Raw genomic sequence first — 13,506 nt, 5'->3', positions numbered from 1 at the left:
GAGCTTCCTCTGACCAACAGAACTCACTGTTCTCTCGGGTTGACAGCCTCATGTGGTGAGTTTTCGAGGCGAAATGTTCAATGAATTTCCCATAGTATTCCGCCATTCCCAGGAATGACCTGACTTCCTCCTTGGTAGCTGGTGATGGTGCGTCGCAGATCGCCTTTACATTTTCACTCTTGGGAGTCACTCCTTGAGCACTGATTTCGTGGCCCAAGTACGTTACTTTCTCCATCCCTATCCGGCATTTGGCCCATTCTGCTGTGAGGCCCTTCCCTTCCAGGATGCCCAACACCGCCTCCAGCTTCCTGTCGTGGTCCATCCTGTCCTGGCCCATCACCAATATATCGTCCTGGAAGTATTGCACTCCCTTGAGGTCCTGAAACAGCTGATGCATGAGCTTTTGAAACACTGCAGCCGCCGAGGCTAGTCCGAACGGCATGCGGCGGAAACGATAGCATCCGAAGGGAGTTATGAAGGATGTTAAGCTGCGGCTCTCTGGGTGTAACGCTATCTGGTGATACGCTGAAGTCAAGTCTATGGTGGAGTACCACTGAATACCCCTTGTGCTGGCCAGCATCTCCTCTATCCGGGGAAGGGGAAACTTCTCCACCACTATATTTTTGTTCAACTCACGTAGGTCCACGCATAAACGGACCTTCCCATTCGGTTTCTTCACCACCACCAACGGCGATAGCCATTCAGCACAGGCTATCGGCTCGATGATCCCTCTTTTCTCCAGCTGTTGTAGTTCTACCTTCACGTCGTCCCTTACTGCTAGCGGGATGTTTCTCACCTTGTGTGCCACCGGTACAGCTCCTTTTTTGAGTATGATCTTGTGTGCAAATCTGTCGAGTCTGCCCACTGAGCCTCCGAAGACCGTTGGGAACTTCTTCCTCCATTTATTCGTGTCCAGCGCTTCCTCCGGCTCCGTCAATAATATCTGTTCCTTGCCTCCCGGGTCCAGCTTGATGCCCAGGTCTCCTTGGTCGAGCCACCCTAGGACGGAGGGACCTTTCTCGGAGACATACAGTTTGCACCTGGCCTCTCTGCCCCTGAACTCGAAGTTCAATCTCCTGCACCCGGCCATGGGGATTCGATCACCATTGTAGGTAACGGGACGTATGTCCAGCTTGTCCAGCTCGGGGCCCAGTCGCGGAGCAAACTTCTCTTCCCACACGCTCCGGGGGATGATGGTGTAAGGCGACCCTGTGTCTGCCACCACTTGGACTTCGACGCCTCCGATCTTCATTTCCATGACGGGTTTCATCGTTCTTCCTCCGCCGGTGCCACGGCCTCGGTCGTTTATGCTTAAGATTTCGTCGTAGATGCAGAGGACTGTGATCACCTCTTTCTCTGCTGCTCCTTCTGGCTCCTCCGATGCTTGGGCCACGTACTTCACTGCGTTCTTGGCTGCCTTCTTCCTGCACGCCTTTTCAAAATGGCCGACTATTCCACAGAACGTGCATTTGGCGCGAAGCGCGGGGCACTTCCGGTCGTGCGCCTCGTGCGTCCAACTGCCGCATCTGTAGCAAGGCCGTTTGTTACTTCCGGCCTGTTTGCCAGGGTTGCCTGGGCTGTTCCGCCATTTGTCGGGACCCTTTTCTGGCTGTTTCCGTGCCTGATTATCCTTGTGGTGTTCTTCCTCGTCTACCTTGTTCACCGTTCCACTGGGCACGATCTCTTTCTTCGTAGCCGCTGCACACCTTCGTGCCAGTTCAGCCCTTTTTACTATCACCAACACGTCCTTGAGAGAGGTGTCCCCTGCGGCCCATAGCTTGTCCTGCACGCTCGTGGTGTGCATCACCACTTGGTCTTTTATGAATTCACTTTCCCAGTTGGCATATTTGCACGAGACCGCCAGTTTCTTCAACGCCGCCACATACTCTTCCACCGTTTCCCCGGGTAGTTGCTTCCTTTGCTGGAAGTTAAACCTGTCTACTGAGACGCACACTGAGGGTTTGAAGTGTTCTTCTAGGTCTTCCAGCGCATGGGCATACACGTCGTCATCCTCTGTCTCTCTCTTCTTCGGCACCAAGCTTTTGTAGATCCTTAGGCCTTCTGGGCCCAGATTTAGCAGCAAGATGCGTTTCTTTCTCGGCGGCTTGAACTTCTCCTCGCTCTCGTCTTCCATCACTTCTATGAAATTGTCTATGTATTCCTTCCAGTCCTCCCATTTCATGAGCGGTTCCCCTGGTCGGGGAAGGAACTGGACTGGTGCTATCGCGTAGCCCGCTTGTGCATTCATCTTCTCCGCCCGGGCTGCGGGCAGCGTACCTTCCAGGCTTCTCGGGCTCCCTGGTGCACCGTTTCGTTCTTCCTTCTTGATCAAGGGTGGAGGGCTGTTCCTTTCAGCCCTTTCCTGTTCGGGTGGAGTAGCCAGTGCGTATCCCGGTGGGCCGTGACCGTGACTGGCTTCCTACCTCGGTTGTTCAGGGTTCTTCGACCGTCGCTATTTGTGCTCTCGGTGCTCTGTTCTCTTTGCTGATGGTTGCGTTGCGCTCCTTGCCGTGCCCTATGAGGGTGGGGTCGCTGTGCGTACCCTCGGGCCTTCCTCGTTTCTCCTGCGCCACCACTCCGTTCCGCCGTGCTTCTCGTAGTCTGCGCGGTGGGGGTCGTGGGTCGGTATCCCACCCTCGTCGCCACTGTAATGATGCTCTTTCTTCCCCCAATAACTCTCGGAGTCGGATGGTGGTACCAACCTCTTTATTCAGGTACATACATACAAGGAGCGCAAAGCATGTCCTGCGCCCAGCCTGCTCGCGCTCTGAATGCCGCGCTCCGCCTGCCGCGCCTCTACATCAACGTACGTCACGTAGCTACGTGACGTACCGTGCTAGCGCGCTCACTACATAATACCAGGACGGGTTCCCTAAGCAAGCGCCGGGAAACCCACTGCGGGTAGCTGTGCGCTATATAAGCTCAAATACATTTACAAAAGGCATTGTCATTTACAATGACAATAGCTCAAACTCTTGTAAATGCTAGACCTATTGCATTTCAAAGGTGCAGCCGCCATTGTTCCAGGCTGTTTGGACAGTTAAAGAGCGCATGCCGTGCTGAATGTTGCAGGAAAGCATGTGGTGCCTGCAGTAGGAGAAACTCATGAAAGAAAATAGTGCTTAGAGACTAGAGAAGTGTGGCTCACTGGTTAGAGCAGGCAGACCCTGAAGCAGAGGTCAGACCCGGGACCAGGGCTCAATTCCCGACGCGGCAGGGTCTTGAGCTCAAATGTCCACGGACTCGATAATTCTCGCTTCGGTGCCTGACCTAATCATGGGTTCACACTCTGAAACTCTGGGCATTAAGCTTGCTTAATCTCCACAATGGCCCCCCCCGCGGCGGGATGCCTGGCTTTCACCTTGGGGATGCCCTGTAGGGGCTATCTCACAGGGAAAAGCCAGGACGGGTTCCCAAGGCAAGCGCTTAGAGACCCCTGGGTTATAAGCGCTATATAAATCCAAACATACAATACAATAAGACGTACTGTGTAACAACCGAAGTAAAAGGGCCTGTCCTCATGGGAGGTTACAAATAAAGACAAGACAGTAAGGAGGGAAGAACAAGCCTATTAACAAATCAGAAGCCAGTGTTTATGAAGGACAATCACACAAGCCAATGACAGTTACGGGCAGAGAGTGGACGGGGATTAAAGTTCATACTCTAATACAGTATGCCTTGCACAGCAGGCTATGCACTGGCCAAGGTCAACCTAAAAAGTCTACCAGTGCCTACCATGAAACAACATTTCAAGCCGAAACCAAGCAGCATATTTACCCTGAACTTTTAAATTTCTCAATTCCATGCATGAGTAGCTCATCAAGTTCAGATTTTTTCTTTACACTCTAAACTGGAGGAACTACTCATAAATGTTCCTGGGAAGTGGGGGCTCTGTAAAATGTTCTAAACTGACAGACTTTCAAGATGTATTAAGTTGTTTAATTTCCCTACATTCAGTAATGTGGTTTCTGATAGATACTCTAGCTAACCTCAGATGCCTCACATTGTAAATGTCCACTGGCACCATATTGGATCCTGCTTAACATTGTTCCTGTGTTCTGTAAGGTAGCATCGGCTGCCTCAAGTACTACTCCACCCCGCATCTCGACATGACAGCATGGCTGGATCAAGGAACCAAAAGCAGCCCTGGCAAAAATGCTGATACCAGTCCCACTTTCTATGTCTTCTCACTGTGTTGCTCTTTCGTCCACCCATTCTCTCTCCTTCTCTGCTCTATCTTCTCCCTCTCAGTTCATTTTGTCTCTACCTTCCCCTCTCTTTTGAAGCCTTCTTGTGCTGCTGCAGTTAACTTGGGATACTGGGAAAACTAACAGACGAACTAGGAGCAGCCCTGGGTTTTCAAAACTGCCCTTCAAGGACTACAGCCCACCAGAGAAATTCCCAGTGATATAAAGGCATATCTAACCCTGCATGAAAGCCATAGAAAGCATTTCCATAGGCAAGTCATTTATTCTCCTCATGAATACTTCGAACTGCAGATTCCTCACCTCGTGAATAGATACCAAATCAATAAATGTCCTGAGTATTGTCAACTGTCTAAGCTGAACCTGGAGCAGCATAATTTAGTAGCCCCCCCCCCATTTATATGCAACATATATTCTTAAGGTCTGTTTAATGGTATATCTTTTTGCTTTATATTAGCCAAATGTTGTAGATGGCTATATTTACCACAGTAAGAAGCCATCCGTATATCTAGTTGAGCTATAATCAATGCCTCCACATTAAATGGAACAAATATGCTAACAGCATTTCATTGGAAGCCATTTTGAATTTGACATTGGCCAAAACTGTAACCATGCATAATAATGTGAATTTCATTTTATTTAATGCTTTGCCAGAGTCTTGTTTATCTGTCCTTTGCATGTTTCTTATTGTATGCATTGTTAGCTAGAATAGGCATTTTATTTACTGTACTATACCTATTGGTGGCTGGAACTTAATTAGATGTTGGCTTCTGGTATGGAGGTCGAGACGGTGGAAGAGAGCTTCCCGTCGTACCAGTCAGACCGGTACAATGTTACATCCAAGGCCAAGCAGCTGTGTACTACACTGTTAAGAGATGGGAAACTAGGGAGTCTACCTGTTTCCAGAGCTATGTCTTCAGATTGGTTTGTTTGGTGGGAACTCATATGGAGAATCTTACAGAAGTTACTTCTCTGCTTTTGATTATGTGTTATTTTAATACTTAAGGCAGATTCTGTCCTGAATTCACTGAGAGAAGACCCTCTTCTTAACTCTGCTAATTTTCCCTTCCCAGATGTTGACCTTCATCCTCAAGCACTTTTGTTTTTCCTCATAAACCTTACATTTGGTTCAACTGATCCTGACGCTTTTCTCACAGAAATCCCTGTGCCACTTTTGATGCTTTATTTGGAACACTGAAGCGCCTTTAGGGAACATTATATTTGGTATTTGTCTCTCCTGCTTGCCAACCGCAAAATACTAGCCCTAATGTTTGCAGACGACACGCTGCTCCTATCTAAAACACCTATGGGGATGCAGCGTGTCCTAGAGGAATTTAGCCTGTTTTGTAAGAAAAGGAATCTGGAGATAAATATACAGAAAACAAAGTATATGGTCTTCCATGCCGATTCAACCAACTGTTTACACCCCAAAATGGACCACAGGCCTCTAGAGAGGGTGCCTATTTTTGATTATTTGGGTCTCACCCTAAATGACAAAATGGAGTGGGGGCCACAAATCACTAAAACAAACCTAAAATTAATCCAGGCTACGGGGGGGATTTTAAAAGTACATAGGAGTTGTGCTGTAACGGTTATAGTCCCCCCTGCAGAAATCTATAAGATCCAAGCGAGGGGGGCCTCGATGTATGGTGCTGAACTCTGGGGTCACTGTTCATCTAATATTCTAACAGTGCCAGAGAACAACTTTATAAGACAACTTTTGGCCCTCCCAAAAAGCACCCCTTAATACCCTTAAGGATGGACTTGGGTATTCCTCCCATTGCGGATCTGATTGCTTCTCGCCCACTTTTATATTGGCGACGGCTATGGAGTACACCAGAGCCAGGAAACTAGAGGGAGGAACTAAAAGCTGTTATGTCTATTTTGGGGGCGGGGAATATACCTTGGTTGTCTTTTATTAGGAACTCATTTTGGCCTATAGGGAGGGATGACCTATAGCACCGTAGGAGGCATGCTCAGCCATTTCTAGAAAATCACGAACAATTGATTTGAAAGAACACAAATTGGCACGTATGCTGCAGACAGTAGACTCATACAGCCTGACTTCTAGGTTTTTGGTTATAAAACAGCACTATAATTTGGAGCTGGTGTTGGACTGTATTCAACCCCTTGCAGCAAAGAAACTGTTTCTACAATTTAGGCACGGGACGCTCCCGCTGTATGCTTTCACTAATAATTGGGCGGGTGCTACTAAACAACTCCGTCCCGGGTGCACAGCAATGGAAGAAACCGAAATCCATGTGATATTTTTTTGCCTAGCCTAATGAAGGGCAAGATCTAAATGGGTGCTGCAACTCTATAGAAACCTGGGTATAAGACATTATAGAGAAGTCTTCAGGATACTAAAATATGACACTCACCCAGTTTTAGTCGTTGCAATTTCTATTTGCAATGTGGTGCAAACGTAGATACCTATTGAAACATTGAGTCGTGAATCTGGGTAATATTGCCTTCTTATAATTAATTTTGTGACCGAAACTTGTACAAAGTTAGGGTATGAACTCTTTTTAATATCTTTTGTTTAATTTATATTTTTAAAGAGTCTGTTTTAATTGTGTATATTATTTTTAATGTTAACAATGACGCCCTGGTTTCAGGAATTTGCTCATGTTTGCTGCCCCTCTTGTGATAATTGACTCTAGGGGCGGGACCCTCTACATATTGATATTTTCTAACTGTCAAAGAGTGCCAATGACAATTTGTATTTTTTTACTTTTTAAATTATTCTGTCATTTTTTGATGTTTATTCGAAATTTCATATATTATGTGCTTTTATGGCTGTAATTACCAAAATAAAGCTTTTTGACTGACTGACTCTCCTATTTGATTATATTTTGAATTTATTTCATAATATAGAAATTTCAATTGCATGATCATTTTAATATGTATGCTCATATTTTTACTGAACATTTGCTAGCCAATGTGGATTGGGATTTGACTAAACTGTTTTTTTTACCACAATTTTTTGGGGGATAATCTATTTTATAGAAAATTTGCAGTTTAAAAAAAAAATTGCATAGACAGACGTTGTTATTTTGCTCAATACAATTGGTATGGTACATATACATCAGCGAGTTTCTGTTACACTTCAAGTGATAATATAGCTGCTATGCTGATCTTGGTTCTTTATATTTTTACCCGTGCATCTTGACAGGTGTTAATCGTGCAGAAACGCTATCATCCTTTAGACTATGCTTATTATTGCATACCAACTACTGCTTGCAGTTGTTCTGGTTAAGTACAGAAGAAATAAGAACACAGGTTAATGCAAGTGGCCGATTGGCATTAATTGATTAACAAGGAAAACAAAAGAACAAAAAAAAGGGAACTCTTCAAACATTCGCTCCACCCTCCGCTGCAGCTCAGTGAAGAGCGCATCCCAATATGTTGCAATGGGAACCTGACGCAGTCCCAGGGCTTCTCCGCGCCTAATGGAGAGACTTTCCGCCTTGGCCCACACGAGCAATGAGTTACGCCAGGCCTTACATGTGGGGGTCTGGTGCTTTCCATCTTTTGGTTATCAACCTCTTGGCTTCTACCATTCCTAAGTCAAGGAACCTGGATGTTACTCTGGTATTGGGTGTTCTATGGAACTAGTGCAATAGGTACATTGGCCAATCAAAAGGAAACTCACACACAGTACATGCGTATAATATAGTGGCTACCTCGCTCCATTATGCGCCAACCGGGGTGCAGCTCCAAAGCATGTGTATCAAATCAGCTCCCAGTTCAGCACACCTCGGTGAAATACCAATTAATTTTCGCAGGTGTTAGATATGCCCTGTGAATTATATATAAAATGATTTGTCGGAACCGCATGTTCCTGGGGATATGTGTTGGAAATCTCAAGCACCCAAGCCAACTCTGTGTCTGTGTCACGAGTTGCCCAACGGACCGACCCCCCCTGAGGGACATGGTATCAAATTGTTCCCCCCTTACATCTCTCCTCTCCTCTGTTTTCAGTCCCCTCCGAGGTCCTGTGCAAAAAGCCTACACGGCTCCTTTAAGGATCTGTCTCTTAAGGACTCTGCTTCCGCCCATGTGTTCTGGTCACATGCTCCAATGAACGCCGATCCCATGACAGAAGGGTGTTTGGATTGGGACTGCCTCAGCCCAGAAAAGCCCAAGACGCTAGACTCTGAGGAGAAAAGAGAACCGGAGGCACAATCAAGAGTCAGGACCGCCTCCAAGGAAGAGACCAACTAGCTTCTGAGAGCAAAATCCAGGACTCCAGCGGTGACGAGTACAAACATTCCTGTACCTGAAGAAAAGAGAGACCAGGACCCCATCTGTGAGAAGGTGGCCTGATATGCAGTGCTCACTATTCTAGTGAACACTATGTATCAGTCCAGCAACCCTTATTGATGATTGGTTGTAAGTCAACCTTATAGACCAGCTATCCTAGTAGCATGGATACGAGCAGTCTAAGGCTAAAGACTCGAGAGGGCGTGTTAAGCCAGCTGTTTACCACACATATATCCCTTGAATACCCAGTGAAAGGACACCACACAAGTGTTATGAAAATAAACAGTTATTTATTAAGAATCACAACAGCCCTGTACTCTTTATGAGGACAGGGTACTAAGCACAAACCAAAACTCTTACAAAAATACTTAAGTTAGCACAGTATATACAAATGCCCGAGGGGCACGGAAAACCATATACTTTGAAAGTGGAATGAGAAATTACTAGCAGGTAAGTACAGTACTAATAGCTTTTGGAATCGCTAGGACTTGACTATAGAATCGTTAGATTACTTCTAGGAGACCCAGGGGACTCGGGTGCAGAGTGTGCACTCTCACGCGTGATGCGGGACAAAGTCTATGGTAGCTAGGAATTGCAAAGTTAGTGTTCTCGGGCGAACCCGACCTGGTAGGAGGAAAACGAAAGTGGATTCTGACCCTTGGATAGTGAGGCTATGCTGGGGCACCGAAATGCCGAAGTTACCTAGCCCAGGGGCTGCAGCTGCATAGGACTCAAAAGACGTCGGGAATCCTCGTAGACGGACCAGGAGCCTGGAAGAAAGAAGTTGCTGGCAGGCGACCAGTGAAGAAAGTTCGGTGGATCCAAGCCTGGATCGATGGAAGATGACACCTGAAAGCAGAGGGGACCAAGTTCGAGACTACTAGCCAGTAGTCAGTGGGCACCAGGAGGGCACCGGATGGTAGCCACCTCGACTAGGTGAGTGGGTGACGCTGTGCTCGAAGATCTCACGGACTAGGAGGCGTTGTCGGCGACCAGGAAGCAGGAGCGAGCTGTCCCACGAAGATTGAAGCTGTCGGCGTCGCTGGACCCAGGATTGGGCAACAAAGCCTTGGCAAATTCAAGCCCACGCGGTGGACCTAAAATGGCGTCTGGAGTGGACCAGGAGGGTCCGGGGTGCCTCTCTTGAAGAAGGAAGCAAGGGCCAGTCTGGAGCAACCAGACCAGCAGCAGTGATGTCGTCGGGCGTCGTGAAGAAGGCCACAAGCCAGCCGGCTAGTAGCCACACAGCGCGGTGAGCACGCAAAAGCAGAAGGGCCCCACGCAGATCGTGGAGATGCTGGAGGGCTGATCTTCGGTGCTGGAGCTGCTCAGGGTTGGGGCTTCTCGGACCCCAAAGCACTCACCAGTGGAAGACTCGGTGGGCTTGTTACAAAGAAGTCGTGCAGTCTTGGCGATCGTCGGTCCCTCGAGGTTTCGTCGCACTCACGGTTCTCAGCTTTGCTGTAGAGGTGAGTAGAGGTCAGAGGTGCCAGGGAAGCCGGGTCTCGTCGAGCTGGGTCGTCGGATTCGTGATGAAGGACTTGCAGCAGACCGCAGTGTTCTTAGGATGGTGCCCGCTTGATGCAGGGTGACTACTCCTTAGCCACAAGGGAGAATCTTGATGAAGAAATCTTGATGTCCTTTCGAAGAAAGTCGTGTCTTGATTCCAACGATGATCTCATTTGAACAGGGGGCCCGCTCCCATCTTTATACTAAAAAAGGGGGCTGACCCGGTGACTAGGTCCTGCCTATGGGTGGGACTAGGAGGGGGGTGGTTACACCCCTCTGCCATGCCGGACTTCCCCAGGCCAGGGGCTGGTGTGCCCCTGGAACTGGTTCTGACTGGCCTATGCGTAGTGAGCACCGGGGTGCCACTCAGCAGTCACCTTCCTGAAAAGCCCTGCCTACCCAGGATACACAAAACCATGTCTGGGACGGTGCTAGCACCGCCCCGGACAGGAAACCCTTTGTCCAGGCCTCCCTCGCTGGAAGGACTCCCAGCAGCAGGAGGTCAGACTCGTGTCTGTGGTGGCAGCATCCATTTTGTGGAGCTGAGGCTTCAGTTAACTTTAACCGGGGTTCACAGTTACATACATGTCGTGTCCCTCTAGAAGGGTGGAATGCTAACCCCGTCGCCAGAATTGGCGAGGGTTTAGTATTCCAATTCGTATGACACCTTACTCGACATGTTTTGATAAAGCAATACCACAGTTAGCATTTAACCGCGAGGATTATAATGCACTTAAGAGTATATGGTATGCAATATCATGGAACAGCTATTAGGACTTGGTTCCGCAAGCTGCAGACAGGCTCAGCTCATGCCAGAGCACCATCTCACACGATTCCAAGCACTCTGCCTTCAGGATTGTCAAGGCCTGCCATAGGAGTGACTGATAGGAATCGGTGTGTCCATTTTAGGGTTAGGTATAGGTATACTACACCTACAGCAAAGGGTGATTACACGACTTTGCCCCAGCTGTCATGCAGCCAGTTGTGTCAAATTTAGGAGGCCAGCCAGGGGTGGCATAATACATGCTGCAGCCCCTGGCAGCCCTGGGTACACCCATGCCCTGAGTTACAGGGTCTGATAGGGTGGCCCAGTACCAATTGGAAATGTACCTAGGGTACATGGAATCCATTTTAAAGAGAGAGCAGTAGGCCTGGGGTCCTGATTGGCAGGGTCCCAGGTCGACTATGTCCAAAACCAGCTAAAACACAGGGCAAAAAGTTGGGGGCAACCATAGTCAGGATGTACCTTCCTACACCATCCGACACCGCGAATTGGCCTGCCAAGTTCCTGGAGGAGCGTGCCTTTCAGAGGTACGTACGCGCCTCAGAGGGTTTCTGGGGAAGGGAAGCGGGGCTGCTAACTTGTTTCGGGAGAAGACGGTGGAGGTACCCAAGGCAGAGGGATCCTTAGCTATTGCTGGGTGTCAGTACCATTTCAAAGTTACGGAGCGAGGCATGCCACATACATTGGTGACGGTCAACGGGTGTCATTTCCCCCCACTCCTTATCCCTTACGTTATTGGACTGACTGGACAGCGCTCTTGAAGCTTTACTGTTCTTTTCCTTTATGTCTGAGGAACGCCTGCCATCCACAGATCCACGGAAGCGCTCATCCTAAAGGAGGCAACATGGGACTACTAAAGGCCCAGTAGTGCTAGAGGCACTCTAGTGGTTTGACACCCAGTGATGACCTTTGACTACCATTAATGTAACAGATTTTAGTATGTTATTTCATCCTAGCTTGATGTATGACGGTCCTGCATATGCCTTGCTTCTCTTTCTTGTAATCTTGCTGTTTTTCAGTGGGAGCTGTCACGGAGTAGACAGCATTGCCAAGAATAGAACGTGCGGGTTGTGCATTTGGAAGCGTGAAAGGGAGAGAGAGTTGTGGAATGTACTCTTTGTTTCGAAGTGCAGTGTTGTGGGCAGTGAGGCACACGTGCTCTGTGTTGTACATTGATGAGAATTATGAAGTTCTCACTATTGACTTTGCATGGCCTCATGTCATCCTTTTTTCCTGGCTTTCCCTTGCTTCAGCTTTTCTGAATGCACAGCAGCTCTTGTAAGTTGCTTGGCTTATTCACGTTCAAGGTCTTTTTGTTTTTGTGAGGGATTGTTTATGTTCTCTGAAAGGCTTTGTGAGCTTCGTCAAGATAGAGGCTGGAACATGCGAGATTTTGAGAAGGGGACGTGAGAACTCCTTCCGGCCATGGGAATACTTGCTTGGAACCAGGCCAGTTCTGGTAAGATTCCTCTGGCCTGGGGGGAGGTCTTTCTCAAACCTTCTAGTGTGTTTAAAGCTGAGGGTTGGTGACTCAGAAATCGGGATCTTGGAATCCGAACGAGGACGGACGCGTCTATTTCGGGACAACCTGGTTGCTGAGCTCTGAACACCGGCTTCTAATCCCCGGTTAGAAGTGGGCTAAGATGCAGATGCAGTCTTTGCACCAGGTGATGTATTGCGTTTTGGTTACTGCCATTGTTTATTTATTTATTTATTTATTTATAGAGTTTTATATAGCGCGAACGTGACCCTTGGGTATCAGAGCGCTTCACATACAAATATACCTTCTGTAGATATATAATTCAATTACAGTGATATCAACATATAATAGAATGAGTGAGGTAGTTAAGTGTCAAGTTGCTTAACTCAAATAACATAGCATTACCACTATTATATTGAGTGAGGTAGATAAATTGTCTAGCTATATTGTAAGAATTTCCTCCTATTATAGGGTAGGTTGAGGTAGATAAGTGTCGAGGGCTTAGTTCATAAAACATAACCATACCAGTTAATATATTAGGTGAGGTAGCTAAGTGTCTACTATATGACCAGAGTGAGGTAGGTAAATGTCTAACTATATAATCGATATTTCCCTCCGCATTGCGGTGGGTCTAAGTCTAAAGTCTAAAGAAAATATTCTGGCATACGTACAAGATTTGTATGGGATATTCTGTATTCCTGTCTAAATGTTCAGCCTTGTCCTTTATTTGTGTATTCTTCCTCCCGGTTCCAGGGAATCAATCGTCGAGTTTGTAATTTTTCTGATAGCTGGGGGGAGCGAGTTCCATATTCTGGGGGCTGCCCCTGTGAAAGCTCTGTCGTATGATTTCTTTTTCCTGAAGATGGGTGGTTTCAGCATCAGCATATTGGCGCTCCTTACCGGTCTGCCTCCACCAGACAACTCAATCTTCTGGGCCAGGTATCTGGGTGTTTTGTAGTGAAGAGCTTTGTGGGTGACACATGCCATTTTGAATTGGATTCTTGCTTCGTATGGTAGCCAATTTAATGCTTTTAAATGCGGGGAGATGTGGTCGAATTTCCTCGATCCGGTAATGAGTCTTGCTGCCGCATTGAGGCAAGCTTTCAGCGGCGCAATGGATATTTTTGGTAGGCCTGTTAATGTTGTACAACCGTATTCAATCCTTGAGATTACTAGTGATTGTACTGCTAGCTTGAGGTCTGTCGGTGAGATGAATGGTTTCACTTTCCGTAGATAGTTCAAGTGAAAGCGAGCATTCTTTG

Source organism: Lissotriton vulgaris, chromosome 10 (genome assembly GCF_964263255.1).
Source record: "Lissotriton vulgaris chromosome 10, aLisVul1.2, whole genome shotgun sequence".
In the NCBI taxonomy this organism is placed as follows: Eukaryota; Metazoa; Chordata; class Amphibia; order Caudata; family Salamandridae; genus Lissotriton; species Lissotriton vulgaris.
The sequence above is the reverse complement of the archived record's forward strand: the minus strand, read 5'-3'. Positions refer to the sequence as shown.